General features: G+C 40.8%; 1 protein-coding gene and 1 long non-coding RNA gene across 4 annotated transcripts in view; one reads left to right on the top strand and one right to left on the bottom strand.

The window, feature by feature from the left end:
• Positions 1-1,619: 1,619 nt before the first annotated feature.
• Positions 1,620-21,323, bottom strand: LOC133278312 (uncharacterized). The gene is made up of 3 exons (XR_009746519.1): positions 21,193-21,323; positions 9,833-9,922; positions 1,620-2,004 (listed from the first exon to the last, which is right to left on the bottom strand). It is a non-coding gene; the product is annotated as an uncharacterized LOC133278312 (long non-coding RNA).
• LRFN2 (leucine rich repeat and fibronectin type III domain containing 2) overlaps positions 21,230-23,938 on the top strand; it is a 226,290-nt gene continuing 223,581 nt past the window's right edge. Inside the window, exons 1-2 of one of the 3 annotated variants that reach the window (XM_061470889.1) lie at positions 21,230-21,353; positions 21,929-22,135. The gene's annotated coding sequence lies outside the window, so the exon portion shown is untranslated. Of the gene's footprint in view, positions 21,354-21,879; positions 22,136-23,938 lie in introns of those variants that run through there. The other 2 variants (XM_061470890.1, XM_061470891.1) reach the window with 2 other exon arrangements.

Raw genomic sequence — 23,938 nt, forward strand, 5'->3', positions numbered from 1 at the left:
CACAGACAGGATCCCAGGACTCCCCTGGGACCTAGCTTAACTGGTAGTTCCATTCCACTGCTCTTTATTTCATTGCACCCAAGTTTTCTAATTCAAATACTATCATTTAATAGGAGAGGCTTAATGTCTCTGCCAGATTAGCCCATAGTTGAGTGGTTAGGACATTGTCATCTCCCTGTTGCTCTGAAGAAATTTCTAACATATGCAACACAGTCTAACAAGGGTATCGAGTAAAGAGGAGTACTGCTCTTGAGTACTGCTCTTCAGAAGATGCTGTAAAATGATATAATGTTTTAAAATACATTGGGATCCATGCCATTCTTCTGAAAGAGATTACTTGAGAACCTAAATACTAAGTAAAACTTCAAAGTTGCAGTTTCTCATCGGATTTAGGATCCACCTGCTTAGCAATTAGGCAAATAATTCCCATGTTTCATCAGGGCCTTGCTCACAGCAAGGTTTCCATTAGATGCTCACGCGTAGTGAATGCATGATTATAGCTGTATTAGCCAGTCCTAGTTTTAGAAGCTTTGTAGGCATAGAGAAACAGATTTTTCTCTTCAAAGGTATAATTTATTCCCACTTTATCACTTTCTTTTGCAGTATGTGCAGTAAATTTGGGCTGTTATTGTGGATATTGCATGAAACCTAGAATTGTAGCAAGGCCAAGGTAACAGAGAAGGAGGAGAAGAGAGAAAATACTACTGAGAAATATTTATATTTCCTCCTGCTAATTATTGGGAGCATAAAGTCTCACCAGCTGACCTTGTGACTCCTCTAAAATTACACTGCTTATTAATCTCCTTACCGTTCATCTTTTGTGAATCTTTCATTGTCATTTAACAGCCTTCCGACCACCTGCTCTGTACTGCTCAATCCAACATGAAGGATATGAGTGCCACGCTGGAGAGAAGCTGCCCTTGTTCTTTCCCTGTGTGATCTCTCTAGTGACTCTACCAGTTGTCCTTCCCACTTTCCTGAATGTCACTTACAAGCAGCCCTGGCACAGTGCGGCTAGGGACCTCTTCTGTTGCAGAAGATATCACCATGGCTGTTTGCTGTGAACAAATGGCACGTAGAGAGGTCTGTGGAGCAGAGCTGTTGGGAGGACTGCACTTTTCATTTCTGGCAAAATCCCAGCAGCAACACTTGTTTTCCACTTCACTGGGGACAAAAAGCCAAATTCTCAAGTTAGTTTTTTTCTTTTAATTTTGTAAAGAACAATACAGAAAAGTGTAAACAGCCTTATTGAGTTTATCTACAAACGTAATTGAGAAATTCAGTTTTCATCCTATTACTACATGGTACACATAATCCAACGGCTAAGGGCATATCTTGTCTGTAAGATGCAAATGACATATGGTCAGAGGCAAAACTATTCATACCTTTCTCCATCCAAAGCCCGAAGGACCAGATGCTGTTTCTCTGCTGTGTCATTGATCATCACACAAGTCTGAAGACTGAACCTACTATAGCAAGACTTGTAGCAAGATGTAACCACTCTGCGCGTGCACACACACCCACAAACCCACACATCCCAGTTCTCTGCAAACATTACTTATTCCTTACATGGAATATTCAGGGGGGGAAATGCTTCAAAACTCCATCTCATTAGGAAATTGTTTCAATACTTTTTGTATTTTAGTATGAAATGTTGATTGTCTGGAAAATGCTGCAAGTTTCATGAAATGCCATTGGATAGCTGATGTCACAATCTGACCGTCAGGTGTCTTCCTCATGAGCAGAGAGGCCTTTTGCTTCTCCTCACACAGCATTCTAAATGCCCTACAGTATTTGAGCATCTTCCCCATCTCCCATCTGTTCCTTGTATTTCTCAGCACATCTAACCCCTACTGGCTTGCTGTCCAGATCTTCATGGTGTCTCACCTTACTCTTTGAAGAACACTTTTCTTCCTCCTGCAACCATCCCTTTCCTCTGTCGGGGTGATTTCCTGGATCCTTGGGCACATTCATTGTTCTCTGATCTCAGCCTCCAGCGTGATCCTAGATGGAATTAGGAAAGGATGGCAAGCAGTCTTGAAAAATAACCAGGAGAGGATGGAGTGAGTGGTGAATGGAAATTTCAGCAGAATATTCAACATGCTACAATTCAAATATATCTCCAAGCTTGTCCATCCCTATTCAGCCATGGTACAGTTACCTTCAAATAAAGATAGGGTTAAACTATGAAGAAAGAAGTAAAAAAAATTAAAACAGTCTTAATGTTGAAGGGATCTGCATTACAGCAGATACTGATGTAAACGTGTAATTTCTGTCTTTTTAGAGCTCGTTTCTCAGTGCAGTCTTTTATCACAGAATAGAGAAATATTAATTTTACTGATGCTTCAGATATTATTTTTAGAAAGCTTCCTTATTGTAAAGAAAGACTGGTGAAGTGGAATAGATGCAGGTATAGCATAGAACCAGAGGTAAACATTCTAGTTTGAGGTGACAGAAGATACCTAGTGCTTTCTCAGCAATATCTGTATGTATCCTTGTATATTTTATTTATTGAAACCTGTGCAGTGTCAAACGCTCCTCAATGCAGAGGTGGTTGTCTGATAATAGTGGTGAAATGTAAAAATTATTCTAGTGAAAGAGGAGAAATTTATAGAGATCATTCTGTATCACAGTACCAGTTCTTGTAATTTCATTTGCCCTTCCAAATAATTCTGTTGTGAATTATATTCTAGAAAGAACTTTCAGAGAACTGAGGCTTTCCAACATCAAAGGAACTGAAAGCAATTACTCCTTTTATGTAGAAATGTTTTACTTACAAACAAACAAAAAAGTTATTTAGGCAACTTTATAGCCATTCTCTGTTCAATTAATGTTTAAAAGCTTTTGTCAAATGTGCTTGTGTCGTGGTTTAAACCCCAGCCAGACAGCTTGTTCACTCACTCCCAGTGAGTGGTGCCGGGCTGAGAGCAATCGAAACACACACCCCCCCCCCCCCGCCCCGGGGCTCTCCCCTTCCCCACTCCCGGAGGAACAGGGAGGAGGATCGAAAGAGTGCAACTCCTACGGGTTGAGACAAGAACAGTCCAGCAACCAGTGTACAACACAAATCACCACTGCTACCACCAACGACAACAATGATAAGAGAAAATAACAAGGGAAGAGAATGCGATACCACCAGCCAAGAAACGAGTCCCAGCCGGAAGCCCGTGTCCTTCCGGGTAACTCCCAGTTACCCCCCACCCCGGGCATGACGTGCTGTGGTATGGAATACCTCTTTGGCTAGCCTGGGTCAGGCGCCCCGTCTCTGCTTCCTCCTGGCCTCCCCTCCTCCCTGGCAGAGCATGAGCCTCACAGAGTCCTTGGTCAGGGTAAACATCACTTAGCGACAACCGAAAACATCGGTATCACCAGCACTGTTCCCAGGCTGGAAGTCAAAACACAGCACTGCACCAGCTACCACGAAGGAGAAACATGACTGCTACTGCTGAACCCAGGACATTATCCACCCCTTATTCCCTACCATTCACGTCATGCTCAGATCCCGCATTTTCAATAGACCATTGCTCTCCCACATATATACATCCATATACACACAGACCAAGAGAAAAAAAATCATTTTCTTAGTGCATGGACCAATCCCTATAATGCTGCTGAGTCCATTCAGTCCATGATGTCAGGTTCCATCTCTAGTAACAATCTTTCAGGGCAGGAAAGGCTGTGTGCAGTATTGGATCGTTGCCTGCTGATGCTGGTCGTTTCTTTACTGTGGAACTCATCTGGTTCTATCAAAGTTCATTCTCTGTTGGGATGATGGTTGGAGGGAAGTCAGGGCCAGTCACTGGTGACCTGGAGACATCTGGTTGATGGGCTATAAAAGTATTACACAGCAGGCAACAGCATACAATTAAGTTCATTGGCTGTTTTCCCCTAAAATCAAATCCCCTTGAGGTATACATCGGACTTCCCCATCTTCCCGCATTACCCACCAAGTATATCCTCGTCCCTGAACAAAAGCAATCCCACGAGTGGGTTTGCCTTTACCTGAAGCAGGAATAACCCAGACTGTCTTCCCCAGCAAATTCTTCATATGCACCATGGGAACTTTGTCCCCCTCTACAATATGTAAAAGTTCTGACTGGGCTGGGCCAGCCCTGTTGGCAGATCCTCTGGTGTTCAGCAACCAGGTGGCCTTTGGTAAGTGTGTATCCCAATGCTTGAAAGTTCCCCCACCCATTGCTCTCAGTGTAGTTTTTAACAGCCCATTGTACCGTTCAATTTTCCCAGGGGCTGGTGCGTGGTAGGGGATATGATATACCCACTCAATGCCATGCTCTTTGGCCTAAATGACTATAAGGTTATTCCAGAAATGAGTCCCATTGTCTGACTCAGTTCTCTCTGGGGTGCCATGTCACCACAAAATCTGTCTCTCAAGGCCCAGGATAGTGTTCCGGGCAGTGGCCTGGGGCACTGTATGTTTCCAGCCACCCGGTGGTGGTTGGAAGCACATGGCGCTTGCCTTGGCAGGATGTCGGCAGTGTGATATAGTCAATCTGCCAGGCCTCCCCATATTTATACTTCAGCCATCGTCCTCCATACCAAAGAGGCTTTAACCGCTTGGCTTGTTTAATTGCAGCACATGTTTCACACTCATGAATAACCTGGGCAATAGTGTCCATTGTTAAGTCCACCCCTCGATCAGATATAGTTTATTTGCACATGGCAGCCAGAAGGGACTAGAAATAGGGCCCTTACCAGCCTCTGTAAATAACTCCCCTACCCATAGACAGATCCTCTGATACATGCATGTGTGAAGACAAGTAATCAAAATAAGGTGTTGCTCTTCTGCTGTCTGCATCAATCATTTTTCTTAATTATCTTCTTGTTCAAGTGTCATGACTTGTGTAATTCACTGCTTATCACAGTTTGCTGCTGAACTGAGCAATACCGTGCTGACAAAGTGCCCTGTGGACATGATAGACACCACTTCCCCATTAGACTGTCATTCCATGAAGCAGCATCAGATCTCTCTGTGGCTAGAGAGCTTTACTAAATCTTTGGCTTGTGGGGCAAAAAGCATTACTACATCCAAGACCTGCAAGTAGCCTAAAATATTGTTCCAATTCACAAAGAAGATTTATGTCAACATATATTTATTCATGTCTTGAGCCATAAATATTTTTTTTTTTTAATTAAAGAAATGGCTTTCTTGGCTTGTTTGCTCTTGACAGACTTTGAAGCGTAGGGTCCATTGCTGATGGTTTGGTTTCTTCTGTACCACACTGCTTTAAAGGGCAATCACTCATCTAATTACCCTGCAGAAGAGAGGGATAAGGGATGGCAGAATTCAGCTTCCATGGTGACCTTTGAATATTAAAGCCCGCTAACGTCATGTTCAACTTCTGAGGCTATGATTCTCATAAAGACTTGCACATGAAGTCTATTCTTGATGCTGAAATCTAAACAGGCCAACAGTTCTCATGTATGCTTCATAAATATAAGGAAAGCAAGAAGAGAGACACCCAATGATTCAGGATCATATTGATGTCTGCAGTGACTTCTGTGAAGTGGTACCAGCTCTGTTCCTCCGAGGAAAATCCCACCCCTCCTGCAGATAAAGCACAGACACTTTGCTTCATCTGTCCTTCTTAGAGTATCGAGAATGCTCTTGAGGTAAGAGTAGCTGCTAGGACAGTATTTAGGCAAACATCATTACTTTTGAGAAGAAACAGAAAAATACTTATTTACAGAATATCAGTCCTCACGGTACACACTGTTTTTCTCAGAACTTTCACCTAGCACTTGTTCTAGTTAAATGTTTAAAGAAAACATGGACCTGTTGGTTAAAAATGTGTTACAAATTCATGATTGTTCATTTTCTGCAGCACTTCCTTACTAGAGTTATCAAATCAAATTTTATGGTCTATTCACTTTAATGTCCCAGCAGTCCCATGGCTCATGTACAAGAAGTTTCAGCACACCTGATTTACTATCACACAAATTAAAACATAGTTCTGGTGATTTGGGTCAAATATCTAATTCTGGCTAGGGTCCTGCATCTTGAACAGGTATTTATTCATTCATCTTTGCAATACATAGAATTATCTTTTCCTGCTGAGAAACTTCTTGTAATACATGGGCATATTCCGGAATGCAGAACAACAAAAAAAAAAATAGCTTTCTCCGAGTAGTGTGCACACCAGATCTCTGTATACACCAATACTATGTTGTAGGGATTGCTTGATTTGAGTGGATGGACAGAAGCAACTTCCAGTTAATGTCTTTTATATGTCCAGTTAATGGCAGTTATAAAGTTTGCACTTGATGAGATAGCACTTGGTGAGACAGCACTACAGGCACTTGCTCTCATCAAGGACAAAAATAATGGCTCTTCCTCCCACCTGCTAGGTTTTGTGGTATTGGTTTCTTTGTACTTCTCAGGCCTTCATCTGCCTGCTGGATTTAGTTGACCATTTGGCTAAGTTATCTGGGGAGAACAGGGAAAGGGAAAAGGTAGGATGGAAAGATGAAAGAGTATTGTATATAAGACTCCCCTTTCCTAAGATATTTCTTTCCCCTTATGCTTAAGATATTTTTCCTTAACCTTGGTATTTTTTTTCTGTTTCTAATTCAGATGATATGATTCTTTCCTGTTTGTTTTCTGCTCTGCCAATATAGAACTTTTATAATTTGAGGAAATATCTGCAGAGAAGCATGAGGTCACTGTGTTTTCGTTGTGAGGGATTGGGTTACTCTTTTTTGTTTTGCCCTCCTTTGTGAAATGCCATGCTGCATACTGCAAACCCCAGCTCTTTCAAGCTAGAAGGACTATAATACAGGGCAGTGCATCTCTGGCACTGCTTGTCACTTTATAGTGGAAAGTCAATTTCTGGAGGCAGGGGTTCAGCTGCTCTCGGAAGGAAGCTTGATCTTAATTCAGCTCAGGACTTTTTCAGTGGTGTTCAAAGTCCTAAAGAGCTATTTAAATCTACTCCAAGATGCCCTGAGCCAAATACTTGCACAAGCTAATTTTACAAAGATTTTGATCTCTCATCCTGGGCAGCCTTGCTGCTATTCAAATGAATTAAAACTAAAATGGTCAGACAATTGTCCTGATACTTTAGGTGGACTGTAGTGCTCTACATTGCTTGCATGGTTCCATTGCATTTTGGAGAAGAATACCATCTCCCCTCTTCCCCTTCCATGGAAAACCGAGTCCTGAATCATCTCTCACAAAGTGCGCTTTAACCCACCATGAATCTTCCCAGCTCCAAGTTAAGCAAGTTACTTCTACATAATAGAACAGACACTTCGTCTACTGCACAAGGTTTGGCAATAGACAAAGAGTGAACATATTTTTCTATCAATATAATAGAGGTATATTGGACATGACAACAAAAACTGAAAGTATATTCCCTAGATCCTACTAAACTCTACAGGCTCAGAAAATATTATGAAAACAGGCTTTAACTATGGCATTCTGTGTTTCTTAAACAATAAGGAAAGAGGAGAAGTAACATGTTTTGGTTTTTTTTCCTGAGGGAAAATACTTTTCAAATAAATTCTAGGCCCTCAACATATAGAACATGTAAAAATAATTGCAGTTCACTTTATAAGATTGGACAGAGATGTTCAAGAGACAATTGCATGTTAGTACATTTCCTGTGAGATGTACATTTCAAGCATGATACAAACCCAGACAGCTAGCATGGGGTCACTGATTCACTAAGCCGTGAAGAACAGTAAGACAAAGTCAGTGTGCTGAACCTCTGCACAGAGGTGAGTTGGATCTTAGGGAATGGATAGCTATGCTTTTTATAACCCTGACCTGAGATGTACCTGCTGCTCTCTACAGATATAGGCGGGCAGACCTGTGAACAAAATCCAGATTTATTAGCCTCATTTCACAGGCACAGGCTGGACTTTTGACCTGGCCTCCCCTATCCTTCCCCGCCCAAGGAAGTGTGCAGTTTATTTCACAAAATGAACAAAAGCAAGAAGTCACTCACTACACAGTGAACACTTGCAAAGTTGTTTCACGAAACCACCATGGTGGCTTTACTGGGCTCTGTAGCCCACAATAAAGGCAAGGAACAGTATGGTGGAGACCATGAATCCTTTAATACCACTTTTTGCATCTTTTTTAGGGCTGTTTCAGACATTTATGTATGTGCTTTCAGGTTGGTTCATGCTCCCTAGACAAGTCTCTGCATCGGACTTGAGTAGCAGAACTGCATCAGTGCTTGTGTGTCTGGTGGTTTATCACAGTTTAAGGGTTCAAACTTCGGCCATTTTCAATTTACTCTTTCTTGTTTGACTTTTCCTAGAAGCTGGAGGTGGAGAGAGACTGCCCACTGAACATATTCCATGAAGGGTTTCTCTATACGTTATTTATCAGGGTATCATACAGGGGAGCTCCAAACAACTTCAGTAGTAGAACTGAAATTGTTTCCTTTCAGGAGTCTGTGTAGAAGGTATGACATACATACAGTCTGCACGCATACTTTGCATTTATCCTGTCAGGCTTTACACATTACTGCATCGAAGTGCAGCCACTAGATGACTAAAAGAATAAGCAACAGCCCCTCTCAAAGGGGGAATGTGAACTGAGCAATTTCATCTCTCCTGCTTTTGATAAAGACCTTGTGTCAGGTTATTCAGGAAATTTTGACTTGCAGCATCCTCCTGAATCTGACAGCTTGACTCTGCAATCTGGATATCCAGCCTTCAGCTGAACATGTCTTCACTTTTGGACCATCTTCTCTAATACATACAGTAAATCCAGACTCAATCTTACATGCCTCCAAATTGCTTGCTTTTACAGTATCACAGTATGCTAGAGATTGGAAGGGACCTCGAAAGATCATCTAGTCCAATCCCCCTGCCGGAGCAGGAACACCTAGATAATGTTACACAGGAATGTGTCCAGGCGGGTTTTGAATGTCTCCAGGGAAGGAGACTCCACAACCTCCCTGGGCAGCCTGTTCCAGTGTTCCGTCACCCTCACTGAGAAGAAGTTTCTTCTCAAGTTTAAGTGGAACCTCTTGTATTCCAGTTTGTACCCATTACCCCTTGTCCTGTCATTGTTTGCCACTGAGTAGAGCCTGGCTCCATCCTCGTGACACTCCCCCTTTATATATTTATAGACACTTATAAGGTCACCCCTCAGTCTCCTCCAAACTATAGAGACCCAGCTCCCTCAGTCTTTCCTCATAAGGGAGATGCTCCACTCCCTTAATCATCTTTGTTGCCCTGCACTGGACTCTCTCCAGCAGCTCCCTGTCCTTCTTGAACTGAGGGGCCCAGAACTGGACACAATATTCCAGATGGGGTCTCACCAGGGCAGAGTAGAGGGGAAGGAGGACCTCTCTCGACCTACTAACCACACCCCTTCTCTGTACCTTTAACAGAGGTTTTATGAAATAGTGCCATTAGAGCAGAAGTTGTGTGACATGCATAGAGCTGGTAAAAAATAAGAGGGGAGGACTTGCTAAAGGTTTTTAAAGGTTGAATGTGTATTATACTTCTTTTTTTTTTTTCAGTAAAAATGAAGCCTTTTCAATTCTAATCCTGTCACAGTTCTCTACTGAAACCTCAGTATGACTTCAGATAGCATAAAAAAGACTTACATGTAGTCATAGCCTTACATTAGTGATGTTACTCCTGGTCTGGAAATCTGGCTGCAGCTGGAGTTAATAGTAGAAGAGATGAGCTTGAATCTTAATCATTATGTGGTTAGTGGACTTCTGAAGTTTTTTCACCACCTTTGCTTGACACTGCCTAACAAAATGCAGTTTCTACAGGTTGTCTTTGACCTCAATTTCAGTTTGATTACTTCCCACCACAGGAACTTTTCCTCATTCATGCTCTGAACCTGGTTAACAGACATATGCGCTTCTGGTTTTCTTAAATAATTCGCATGATTAGGTTTCTTTGCTGCCATCAGGGACAGCAGTTTGTATGACTGCAAAGGGAAATACTCAATAAGAAACATGGCACAGCCACCATGTATTTGAGATGAACTTCAGTACACTTGGGATCTTGGCTTCATTTTCAGTGCTGCTTTGAGTCTTGATTTAACCTTTTAGATAATAGCACTGAATTGGGAATTGCACAGTTCAATGAAATTTAATTTGGTCAATTTAATTTTCACAGTTTTGCTTTTATACACCTTGTAACTTAATCCATCTTGAGAAAGCAGTAGTATGGTTTGAAACATATACCAAACCCATAACTTTCACATGAAAATCACTTGAAACAGTATTTTTAAAGGAGGTAATTTTCTTTCATATGAAACTCTCAATAGGGAAAAATCTGAATTTTCAACGAAATTTCAGGTTTGAAGAGACTAACTATGCTTGAGAAGAGCCCCAGCTTTTGAAAAATTTTTACCCTTTTACAGTTTCTTCTCTAGATGAACGTAAAGAAAACTACTCTTTGAATGACTCTGCATGTTATGTTCATTCCTACTTGCCTTAGAGCTTGGTCCTACTTGTATTGTTTTAAAAACCTGATCTGATGAAACCACTGATTACACATAAGGGTTAAAAAGAGATGAATGAGTTAAGGTTTAGGATTAAATTTTAGATTAGGACTATGTCTCTTTCAGACTGGAAAACAGAAGTGAAAAGATAACTAATTTTAAATAAATAAATTATAAATAAATAAATAAATAAAGGGTGAGAGGTAGAGAGCACAGCTGTTTCTTTTTCTGGGAAGCTGCTTATTTTTAGCTGGGTTAGTTTTGTAGTTAACTGGCTCAGCCTTTGTACTGCACCTGAGGAAAGCTATACTCTGTGAGGGTAGATAAATGAGATTCACAGCAAATGGGTTGGTTCCCAGCAATAGGAATGCTGTCCTGCTGCATAAATAGAACATACTTGCCAGTGCATGTGCCTATTTGGTGGAATTATTAAAATATACACATCAAGGAGAAGGAAATTTATCAAAAAACAAAGCATACAGCCAACACTGTGTTGAGTAAGGTCTGATCCAAAACCCACTGAGGAAGGTGCTGTACATTTCTGTGTGATTTGAAGGTCTTTTTTCTATGAAATGTCAATTGTTTGACAACTCAGATCAAATTTCTGTTTGCATGCCTGACAATGCAGGTGAGCTCTCAGTGGGCTCTTTTGCTTGGCCTTAGCAGGTTTGGCACCTAGCTGCTACTGGCAGCAGTGGCAGTTGAATACCTAACTCATCATCTTTGCGTGGGTGTTCCCATTATCCAGGAATAAGGGTATCTGTTAAATAATTTTGCTCTTGGCCTGTCTCATACAAATATGATGTGGATGCATAAGGTAACCACCTGCACCAAAACCTGAATTTCCATTTATGAGCAACTGGATAGTCCAAGAACTGTGTGGAAATTTTAGTTAATCATGTAAAACTGAAAATGAGTTTCATGTTCTGTGACCGTATTTTGTGCCAAGTCATGGTGTGGCTCTTACTGTTTGTCCTCTGGCTGATGTCTTTTTGAACGCTGTCTGTGGCTGAGCCATGGTCCTTGTGTAAATAAGAGGACTTTGCTCCCAGCCGGAGACGTTACTTGAGAGTGACAGAGCTGCTTTTCACTGTCTGCTGGTGCATCACACTGTTGTGCAGCTGGTGATGGAAACTGGTCCTGGAGCTTCCCCACACAAACCCTGGAGCGGAGAAGGGAGGGCTGAGCCCTGGATCCCAGCACTGTGCACTGCCTCTCCACTTTTTAATGTCTGCCTCTATTTTTGCTCTTCTGTGCTCTCTATAAGCAGTGGGGTGCTTGATCAAAAGGAACGCACTGCTAAAACTGAAACACATATATATATATATATATATATATATAAAAATATACCTCTTTTCTGCCTGCATAAATAAGAGAAAAGCACACATATCACGTGAAAGCAGAAATAATTTGCTGTTTGACTGCACATCAGGCTTCTCAAAATGCATTCTCATCAGACAGTCAGGAAACATTATGGTTTTATTACCAAGGGAAGGCTTTCACTTTTTTTTATAGGGGAAATTGTTCTGGATTCCATAAAATACAATCTCCTAACTAAAGAGACTGCTTGTTTTGAAACTTTTGGCACAAAATAAATTACTATTTCAGGTGCATAGCTTTTATAATCGCACAGATTATCTCTAGTTAGCTTCTGTGAAGCAGGTAGTTCTTGTTATGTTTATTTGTTCAGAAGCACCCACCTCAAATTCAAGGTACTCATGTTAATACACTAGTACAAGATGGTGGGAAAGCATTCAAAAAATGTTTATACACTTCACTGATGACCCACAAAGTGGGTTTATGCTGCCTGGTGGTGCTACAGCCATGAGCCTATACTTAAACTGCTTCCCAGAATAGAAAGGGAGAAGATAACCATAAATGCCTCCTGCCCCTTTTGGCTCCCTTACCAATTCACTTTTAACATTTCCACACACTTTTTTTTCTTTCCTTTCTTTTATCCTATGCTCTAGACTCCTCTTCCTTCACTCAAATTCTCTGTTCTTAGACACATGTCTGAAAGTCTGAAAACCCTTCATGATGTTCCCATTCATGCTCCAATTTCCTGTTTCATCCATATGCTTTTGGTCCCTATTCTCTTTCCACATTTGGTTAGTTTGGCTCTACCACTCCCTATTTATTTATTTTTTTTAATGTTCATTTTGCTATGACAAATTACCTATCCTTTCCCAGGAACTATGGGAGATGTGATAGTACCTCTATTTCCCCCATTTCCTCTACTGCAAACCAGGAATTAAACCATTGAGGTAGATTGCAAAGCATTTTCACAGTATGGAAGAAGTAAACCCATTGGAGCATTTCTACCCTTTCCTTCCTGCTGCACCATCTCCCACTTCAGCAAGGGAGCAGGTGTGAGATCTAGAGAGAGGGATGCTTTGGGGTGCATCCAGCCCTCGTCTACCTCCTTTTGTAAAGCAGGATGGTGTCAGCTTGACAGCATCTGTTTGCAGCAGGTGTAAATGCTTCTGTAGCCAGGTCCTAGCTCTTCCATTTAATTTAAAGCAGTACAAAGTGTGTGATAGAGATGTAGTCTAAAGATATGCTCTGTGTGAAGTGCTCTTAACTAGAGGCCCGATCCAGCATCAGTTAATTTAGTGGGCAGTACAGGGATGGCTGGAATAGGCTTCCCTGCAAGGTCTTGTGTCATCAGCCATTCCACAACTCGACAGGGTCTGATGCCAGGGAGTCTGCTTGAACCAAAACAATGATCAAAGGGCCCAATTCTCTTCAGGGATCCATCTGTCCAACATCCCATCTAGTTTATAAGTCCTGTAGATGTGGAAGGCTCTCTTTTGATTGTTATTGGTCACCTTTGAAGTGTTGTAGCCTTTGACAGACCTCAAAGTATCTGAAGCAGCTCTCCAGCTATGACAGACTTTGTGTGCATCTCTGTATATATATGCATGCCTTGTATAATGTCACCTTTTCTTACACTTATTGAGGATTTTTCACTTGACTAAATTTCATCCTATAATGCCCAGCCGTACATGCTCTCCCAGTATCTTCTACCTCTAATATTTTAAGCTAATCCTTGTGAAAACAATTATTCTCTCCATAGTTTTTCATCCAGCTGTACAGTAATTGTCAATAAGTTTTAAGCATCCTATTTTATGCCCAATTACAGGACAATGATTTCCACATACAAGACAAATGTGGAGATACTGGCTTTTTCTCTGTTGGTCTCATGTTCAATCTTATGTACATAAAAAAGGGCATCTGTCAAAAAGAAAGCAAGAAATGCTCATTCTAGTTTGTGCATTTATGTGCCTGATTTCTTACAGATTTCTGTAGCTCTTTCAGAATAGCTTCCTATTAATGTCTAGAGAGTATTTATTTGCTCTGTAGTGCACCAATTTCCAAGCCTTATTGTATGTCTGTCTCATGTCTGTAACCACAAGGTATTTTCCATCTCTCTTACAATGCAACTGTGATAAAGACACAGCAGTTGATCAGTAATCAAGTCCTTCTGAAAACTGTGTTTTCCCTTCATTCTGATCTGAAGCTGAGCTCGCATTGAACGTTAGATAAAGGTGAAGTCTCTGGAGGTGAGAGACACATAGTAGCAGGACAGGTGTCATCTGAGGGAAGAGAAAATAAGCTGAAAAGAATATCAGCATAAGAAACTCATTTAATTTGACCTAGCTATGAATATTTAGCATTTTATATAGAAATACAGAAATTATACATTCCAATGCTCTAGAAAGTACAGACTGTCTTCCATGTGTTATCTGTGAACATGAGAGATTGAGGAGGCTTTGGAAGAGAAGCAGCAACTCATGAAAAGATTTTTCCAACCTGTATAGATCAAATTAACTTTAAAAATTGGATTCCTAGAGTTTTTACATTGGAAATTTTACACTGATTACTACCCAGGACACTCAGATGCCACTGAAGGTCCCACATCCTGAAGAAGCTGAAAGCACAGAGGGCAATAAAAAAAAATCTCAAAATATTCTGTACTGAACTCAAAAATGCTAGCCTATCTTCATACTGTGCATGAGATAAAAAGAAACTTCAGAATTTACTCTGTGTCCCTTGTTGCTTCTGACAGACAAGTAGTTCTTGCTGTGCTTCTTTCTGATCACAACTCACATTTAGGTAATTTTACTTAGGTCTTGCATTCACTGATGTTTTTAAGACAGCTGCCTTTTTCTCTTTGATTTCACTTAATGTTAAGAAGCAAATTAGTAAGAGGATATATAGTAAGCAAGTAAGAATTAAGATGATAAGGACTCATTTTCTCCTTCCTTCTTTTCCTGTGAAGGTACCAAATAGGAACAGAGGCTGTAAGAGGAATCCAAATCACTTGTTAGCCTGACACTGCTGCCCTGTGCAGTACCTCAAAATTTACTTCTCCTCCTTTCTTTGTGTGTTTGTGCTCACAAATGGGAGGAGGAAGATCTTGCACATCCTGCACAGCCTGCAGAGGCTTCCAAGGTCTCAAATGAGAGCCAGGAAGAAACTGTGGAGACCTCCTTCCTGCATTCACCCACTTTATTGGCACAAGGCTCAGGAAGAGGGAGCATGAAGGAGCCCATCTTCACACCGATCTGGGGCCCAGTGTAGCAGGCAGAGGTCATACACTGCCTTCTAGGGGATGGCACTGTCTCTGAGGCTTTCACACTCCTTTCTGTTTGCCACTCCTTTCTGCATCAAACTTTCACATATCCATCAGGATCCAAGTCAGATCCCAAGTTCATGCAGCCTAGTTAATGGATGTTCCACATTGGTTATTGATGCTTTTCTTGTGTCCCACCCAAAATAATTTGCCACAGTAATGTAAAATTTGTTTTAGGAAGGCAAAACCAACATTTTGCATCATGCTTAAACTTCACTAAGAAAAATATCCCCTTGTATTGTTTCTTTTGCTCTATGTACTGCAAGCCTTATGATACAGTCTTAACTCCTTTCACAGGTCTGGGATTCTTCCTGTTAAGTGCCTGCATCCATCCTTAGCAAGCCTAAGAACTTGCAGATAATTGTGACCACAGAAACTTAAGTGCTTTGTGACTGGGCAGAATGGTCCTCTCCACACAATTTACAATGCAGATTATTGGGACTATTGACAGATTCATTCATTTGCCACCTTCAAGCTATAATGGGGCAACTGTTAGCAAATACTGACTTTATTTATGGTGATGGCTGTAGTTTTGGCACAAAACAAGAGTCTGGCCAAAAGATTCTTACCTCCCCTATGTGTTTTTATTTATTTAGATACAAAATTGTAACCGTTCCTTTCCATAGCTGAGACATACAAATTTAACAGCATCAGGACTGTTCATAAACAGCTTAAGCAGCTGATCTTGTCCTAGATATGGGCTCTTGTTCACTGTATGCTAGAGTACCTGTCTTCTGATGTGATTAGCATAAGAGTGGTTTCACAACATTATCCCTGGTTGACAAATCCTGTCTAAGGGTTACCTGTCCCTAATGTCTCCTGATTCCTCTTTCCTTAGAGGTTAAGAAACCTCAACCAAACCTTGTCTTCATCCAAACAGTTTTTAATGTGACAATTAGAAAAAAAATATGTATCATGTAACAGTGCATGCAGACAAATGGTTCAGCTGGTATAAACATGCTATTGGTAAGGGAATCGCTGCAGCAAGCCCCAGGCAGGGTAGTGGAGAGCCTAACCTCCCTTACACTGCTCTTGTTGTCTGTAACAGAGGATTACAGCCTAACAGCATCTTCTCTGAGCAGGGCCCCCTGTTATATGACAAGTCTGCATATCCTCTTTCAATAGTAAAAAACATTACTATACCTTGCTCTATGTGGCAAGGGTCAAAATATAAAATGAAGATTCTTATCCACATTCATCTTGTGCCATGTCTTTATTGAACTGACTGCATGTGAAGCATCTGCTGCTCCTCTGGATTTTGTTGGTGATTAGGCGCACTCTGCCCACAGAAAGAATCAATGCCAGAGGCTTCAAACCTGCCAGGATGAGGTCGTGCTTCCCGAAGGGAAGACGGCAGAGTACCACTGCCTCCAGGTATACTGTGGAAGCTAATGTATTTTCCACCAAATCAAAAGAAATGGGAAAGCACTGACAAGGCCAGTCTCTTTATTCTGATGAACACTGTGCTGAAATAGATGGCCATTAAACAAGAAGTTTAGTTGTTTGGGTTTTTTTGTTTATTTAGTTAGACTGCATTGGTCTTGAGTAGCACTTTTTTGCCCTCAGTGGAAAAAATCTACTTATCTGGGAGAAATTTCTGTTATTCCTCATTTTGAGTTTTCTGATCAGGAGATCTCCAGCTATAATTCATAATTATCACTTTGGGCTTTTAATAACAGACAATCTGCTGACCAACAAACTGAGGTGTGGAATTTTTTTCATAATGACAGCAATTACAAATTGGACTGACTCTATAAAAAGAGTGGGGGATGAATGCTCCATCACTTGAAATCATTAAATCAAGCAACTGTCTTTATAAAAGATATTTTCTATATCAGCCAGTAGTATGAAGATGGATGCAGGAGCCACAGAGAGGATTTATATAACTGAGGTTATTCAGAAGGTGAAATGAGATGCCTGTAACAATTGCTTCTGGTCCTAACCTATCAATCAAAGGGCATTAAATTTCACTCACTGAGCCAGACATCGGATTATGTAAAACAGAAGTACAAGGATTTCCTTGCTTGTAAGGGGAGAACCTGGAAAGAATAATAACCCTGGATAAGAATATTATGCTGACCTTCTTTCAGAACATCTACAAAGTTATAGTGGAACTTCTTAAGGCTAGCATACGTATCCTGATTATGCCAGCTGAGATGAATGCTTAAAATAGAGTAGATTATGAATATGTAACTGATTTTATGATCTGAAAAAAAAATGCTTCCTGGTATTTGGAAACCCTTCTCCATTAAACTACAAGATGGACAATGAAAGACTGTTGTTAGAGTGTTTTTAAAGAAGCTCATCTTCATATTTCCTATGCTTTTTATAACAGTGCTTTGCAAAAGAGACCTTCTGTGCTGCCTTTGTCTCATTAACAACCTCAAGAATCCTTTTTTTTTTCCCACTGCACTGTGAAACAGCTCCTGCTTTCTGTTCTGTCTCTGGGTCTAGAAATCTGGGACTAGGATTTCCCCACGATAAAATGCATGAAATGGAAAAAATGCATATTCATTTTGTCTGTTGGCTGGGGCTGCTTTTAAAAGCAGAGGGATGTGTGGGTGGGGGATGTGAGAAGGGTATTTTATACTGGCATATACATGTGCAAACAGCTATTCAGTGATTTGTAAAGACCTGAGCTGAACAGCACCCAAGACATTTACAGGGTTTTTTTCTCAAATCTCCAGTGTTTGAAACCAGGCAGATTCAGCTCCTGATAACTGTTCTCATCAGTAGGGTTGCAGACCAAATGTTTTTTAAATTGTCCTTCAATCAGTGTAATTGATTGATAGCCATTGATTAAAGAGTCATGTGGACCAGTGCTGACTAGTTCAGTCTGGAAGGGGATGGGCAAGAAATGGGAATTGCTAATGTCTACATGTAATTTTTAAATTGTATTATCAATCAGACGGCTAAAGGCTTCAACATGTTCTCTGCTAGATTTGGAAAGGAGAATAATATTTGTGGCAGGTAAAGTTGCCCTGGAGGTTGCGAAAGCATATAGGTTCTACTTTTTTGTCATGCTCTGCTGTCCTAGTTCACACTTTTCTTGGGTTTGGGTATTGTACCTGGCACTGTATGTTAAAGGAGAACATCCCTATTACAAAACTTCTGTGTCAAGATAGGTCTTTTTGCTGGTTGTCATTGTAAAAGGGAACTTACATGAATGTGGCTGTAAGGGCTTTATAAGATCCTTTCATATACAAATTATGCACTTTGGTGGGGCACAGAAACTGCTGCATCACTGAAAGATTCAGCTGTTCAGCAAGGTTCAGTAAACACGGAGTTAATAATCTATAGTCATGGCCTCTCACGTACTTTCCAGATCTAAGTCCGGAATGGGATACTGAACCTTAAAAGCTTTTTCCAGGGGCAAGTGTTGTGGGCCTGTGAGAAGTTCACTACCTCAGCAGAACAAGATTTCTTCTGTGTCTTTTTGGGTGGCAACAGGAATCCACAGGAGGTGGAAATGAGAGCAGATGTATTTAAAGCAAGCATCTTGGCTGACTCTGAGCTAAGGCAGGATTGGAAAGAGGGAAGGCCTGAGCAAAAGACAAAATGAAAGCGGTAGCCCCCTTCCCGCTAGAACGGCCAAAGAAGAAAGAGGCTGATTCACTGAGAAGCTCCTTAGTTGGGAGAAAAGCAGTGTATATCAGGGATGATTAGCAGAGATAAGAAGCTATGGGATGAACACCAGAAAATTCTGACTTAAGTCTGAAGGCTATCAAGGAAAACTAGAAAGCACACTGGGAACCCACCACACCACAGCCTCATGAAAATCCTTTTTGGGTGACTTTTTGCCAGGATTGTATCACCTTTATTTTTTCCCAGGAAATCATCACTGTCACAACTGTAGTTGGTGAAAGGTTTTTGGTGGATTTTTGGAGTGCACTGATTTCTGTCATTGCAAACAACACTTTGCTTTCAAACCAGACTCTGAAACACTAGACCCAGATTCTGTTATTAATTCCTGATGTCATTAAGAGATGTCTTCTCTGTCTGTGATGCACTGACATTTATTTTAGAAGTCACTGACATGATTAGAGCTTCGATTTGATTTTCTAGCCAACATGGTTGGCCCAGGATTCCCAGGAGCTTTGTTTAAAGTTAGCTTCCTAAATTCATGTCTTAGCCATCTAGTAATTGAAGTAATATTTTAAGATTCTTAATGCCTAGTTAGCAGTTACCAGCCTCTCAACTCTTTCTTTGGCCACACTGTTTATTTCAGTGCTCAGTAAGGTTATGAACAACTGTAACTCTTGGTCTTCCTCCTAAGAAAAGCCTTTCAGCATTGCTCCACATAAAACCAAGGAAAGCTGTATAGGCTGCAGAACAGGCAATTGTACTCCTCTCTTTTAGCACACTGTAACTCTCTTATGTGCAACATCTGCAGCTTCACCTTAGAGGTACAGAGGGTCCCCCAAGGAATGCAGCAGGCATAGACTAGAGGAGTGAGACTGATAACAGTAAGGGATCTGAATTTTGCAGCAGAATCTTCTTCATAAGCCCCTCCAAAAAAGTATGTGTCACTTTATGCAATCATTTTCAAGAAGTCTCCAAAGTTTTCAATTCAGTCTAGTTTGACCTTCTAGAGGCCAAATTTAATACCTACCTACTAGCTGAGTGACATGGTTCTCCTACCTGCACAGGATGGCCTCTGAAGATATATCTGGTGTTTCCACCAGGAGTAAATGAGGAGAGTAACTAGGGTAGATGACTCTATAACAATATGCTTCTCACTCTCCAGACTGAAATACTGGAGCTTTTTCTGAACTCATGCCTTTTTTTCATACTGGATTATTTACAAAGCATCAGAAGATTTTTTTCTCTTTAGATTTGGGATGCCTAAAAAGACATGTACTTTACACTAACTACAAACAACCTCAGAATCAGACCTTACATGTTTAATCTGGAAATGCAGAGGTAGACAGTCCTCCTGCTCATGCTTCAGTGAACTAACTAATCTTTAAAGAACAGGGATTAAGGAGGAGCTTTGCCCATGAACAGGTTAGACCTGGATGTCTAGCCCTGACTGTACAAATTCCTTGGAGGTGTGTAGTACTGATGACTGTCCAGAAGCAGGATACTGGACTAAATGGTGTCCCACCATATGTAAGAGCCAGGGCTGCAATTTCCAGGTAAATTTCCACTGTAAAATTATCCTTCTTCCTTGTTTTTTTTTTTTTTTTCTTTATTCCTTCCATGTACATTATAAATTGTTCTGTTTGTTGGAGTATTGATACTGGTGTGTGGTAATTTGAACGAGCTGGGGTTTTGCCTACTCTTATTTAGTCAGTGCTCATCTTTTCCCTGGCTCTGTGCAGAAGCCTCTTCAACTAAAGAAGGCAGAAGAAAATTTGTGTCTCTGTGTCTGGGGGGCTGTAGAGAGGAACCTGCCAGTAAATGGGAAAGGCTGATGAATCCTCCTGAGTTCTTTTATCTTAATTCAGGTTTTATTTAGACATTCCAATATTATTCAGTACAAAGGGAGAACTACTTCTTGACACCAGCATTAGAAATAATAGTATTTAACACAGAAAACCTTTGTACATACTCTTTTTCATTTAAGTTACTAAGATATAACAAGGGCAAATTCTTCTAGTATTTAATAGCATGAATGGAGCTGACAGTGTTACTAGAATCACAGAATTATAGACTAGTTAAGGTTGGGAAAGACCTTTAAGACCATCAAGTCCAACCATTAACCTAGTGCCACTAAACCATGTCCTTGGTACCACATATTGTATATCTCTCTATATACGTATATATACAGATATATACAGCTTTGACTATAACATTTCAGGCACTGGCAGCACCTGAGAGCTCTTTGCAGCTGCAGCTTGTGCATTTTGCAGTAAAATTTCTCCCTCCTTCCCTTTTCCCTCAGCTTCCCCGCCCTCAGAGAACTGACACGTTTTGCACTGACAACGTTGAGTGTAGCTCCTGAGGGTTTAGCATGTCAGGCTGCTTAGGTTTCTATTATTACGCAGTGGCTTAGAAGGCAGTGCTTTGCCACCTAATTACAGAGACAATCTGTGTTAAGACCAGGAGTCTGGATGCCTCTTTCTGTACCAGCTATTCTCCCTCCTACTCAAGCCTCCTCCGACACTCTTACTTATTTAATAGCTTCTTTTGGTAGCCTTCGTTGCTCGGGTGTCTGATTTTCCTCTCTTTCCTGTGCTACATATTTGTTTCAGAAGTGAGGGGTCTGAGTCGTGCCTGCAAGGATTCCCATGCATTACAAAGCACTTACTGTATGCTGCATCGTCAGAAGAGGTAAGAAGAAATTCCTGAAGCTGCCTGCTAGTTCTCTCGGGTGGGTTTTTGGTGGGTTTTTGTTGTTTTTTTTTTTTTTTTCCCTGTCTCTTTTTCTCTCTTTTTTTTTTCCTTTGTTTTGATCGTGTGTGCACATTGCTTGTCTTACAAGCCGTGCAGACTCTGCCATCTAGAGCACTGAGTGAGATCACTCCAGTTTGCCGTTTTTCCTTTTTCCACCTCTGCGTGTCTGTGTATCTCCCTGTCTCTCTTCTCCCCACGATACAGCTCGACCCCCCTCCTGAACACGCACGCACATATACAGAATCCGGGCTTCCTAGTATGAACTTGAAGACTTACAGTACCAAAATACATGTGTTACCTTGGGATGCACTAGGATCAGAATGCTTGAAAAGCCTGCAGGCTGCTTAGTCGTCCAAGACTGGGGTTTTTAAACCAAACAAGAAAAGAACAAGTTATTTACTTTTTTATTGTTGTTGTTTCTTTTGGGGGGGGGGGGGGGGGCTTTTTTGGGGGTGTTTTTTATTTTTTTTTTTTCTTCCCCCTTTTTTGTGCTTTGGATATTACTGAAAAAGGAGTCTCAGGGATCCACACACTTGGACTTACTGAATCAGGCTGCGTCTGACAAACAATCTGTTCTGCATTTTGGTTTGCTAGAGAGCAACCAGGATTTTTCTGATTATATCTGCTTTTGAAAAAAAGGATGCACGGCATAGAAGGAAGGTCTAAGTGCCTGTCTGAGACTATTTTACTGAACGTGGGATAAATGTTACTTCTCAAAGGTAAGTGCAAGGCTTTTTTCATGTGTCTATACAAACTATATAGCTACAATATAAACCACATATGGATATGTACAGAAAACATTTATACACAGTTACCTCTGATGACAAAAATAATCTGTTATGCGTTTTATTAAAAGCATCAGGTAAATGTATAACTTTATTTTCCTTTTCATGTTAGCCTGTTCATGTAGAGAAATGAATGTTTGCTTTCTGCTTCCCTTGGCATGAAAAGGCAGTTCAAAAAGAGTATTTATTTTTGTGTCAGTAGGGATTTTTTTAATGGCAGTTTTGAAACAGTGGTTGAAAGAGGTTTAAAAGAAAGGATAATAATTTGGTTTCTTCAAGAGGAAAAACTGAGTAGTAAAAGCTGTGAAAGTGGAGGAATTAATTAGTAAATCCTGCAAAACTAGGGAAGAACTTTGCTGGACAGATCAACTCTGCTTTATATGAAACCACACAGTAAAAGAGTGGGGACCTTGGAAAATGTCATATGAAGAAACAGAGGTATAGAGAAGGGAAGAGACTGTGGGGTGTGGAGGTGCAGTCGAAGTCCACGTCAGTGTCTGCTGTCACAGAGCTTGGTGTGCTTGGTAAGGTGATGCCACTCATTGAGGGAAACCCAGAACTGGCGAGGTGGGCCTGTGGGGGATGGGGTACACAAGCAGGTAAATGCTATGTCATGTCTGTCTGACGTCATCAGACATATATGCTTTCAGCAAGGCTGTGTACAGAGAATTTGAATGGGATGAAGCATCTAAATGGCAGACAGGACAAGATGTAGCAAAATGGAAACTGAGTCTCTCCCTGGCTTGCTTGGACATATGCACAATTTTGAATCACAAAGCAAGTGCATGGCTGAATAAAACAAGAAAGAAACTAAAGGGGAGAGCATAAATCAGTGATGAAGTCAAAAAGTCCCATTATGATGGATTAGTAAACTGGAAATGTAAAGTGGTCAGTTGGGGTGATGTATGTAAGGAAGGGTTCTTAAACTGGGTAACTCCTTCCTACCCAAAGGAGACAAATAAATAGCACTGATTTAAAGCAAGAATAATTTTTTGATAGGGATGATCTAGTAATTTTGAGGGAGAGCCATGAAAATATTAAGAAGAGTCAAATTTATTTTTCTACCCTATCTTTGGGATTAATAGGACAAAATAACACTTCTGATGAGAAGAGACAGGAAAACAGTAAGCATCACTTAAGTTATAAAGTACACAGTAAATTAAATTCACACCTCTTATCTTCATTATACAATGCTTACTATGGATAAGTCCAGCAGCCACCACACAATTGTCACTGGTATTTTCTATTCCTTGGGAAAGAGGAAACATTGACATGCAGGGTATCAGTTTCCTACTGGACCTTGCTGTGTACAGAAGCTGTACTAAGGCAAATGTGAGCTTGTGTTGACAACAAAGAGAGACAGATCATCACTTTTACTTTTCAGTATTTCAGGTTGGTTACCATTTATTTCCCTGTTAACAGCTTGCCATGGGTTGGTGGTTAGTTTGCATTGCCTACAGAGCGCCACTTGAGCACAACAGAGTGCTTCTAGTGTGCACTCTGCCCATAGCTGCCTGGTCATGGCAGTGCAAAGATGGGCTTCACTTTCTGTGAAACTGCTACTAATTCTCAGAGAGAGAGGGGATGAAAATAAAAATAAACAAGGCTAGGAGACAGGAATAAAACAAAAGTAATTTTGTTAAATCAAGCCATTTTAACGTATGAATCCCATCAAAGATCTGTATCACCTCTCTGATCAGAGATGGTGCTTGTTGTGCTCTCCCCAGGACAGCTCTG

This window comes from Pezoporus flaviventris, unplaced genomic scaffold (assembly GCF_033815535.1).
Source record: "Pezoporus flaviventris isolate CSIRO_AGI_PZ_B2104156 unplaced genomic scaffold, CSIRO_AGI_Pfla_v1 ptg000066l, whole genome shotgun sequence".
In the NCBI taxonomy this organism is placed as follows: domain Eukaryota; kingdom Metazoa; phylum Chordata; class Aves; order Psittaciformes; family Psittacidae; genus Pezoporus; species Pezoporus flaviventris.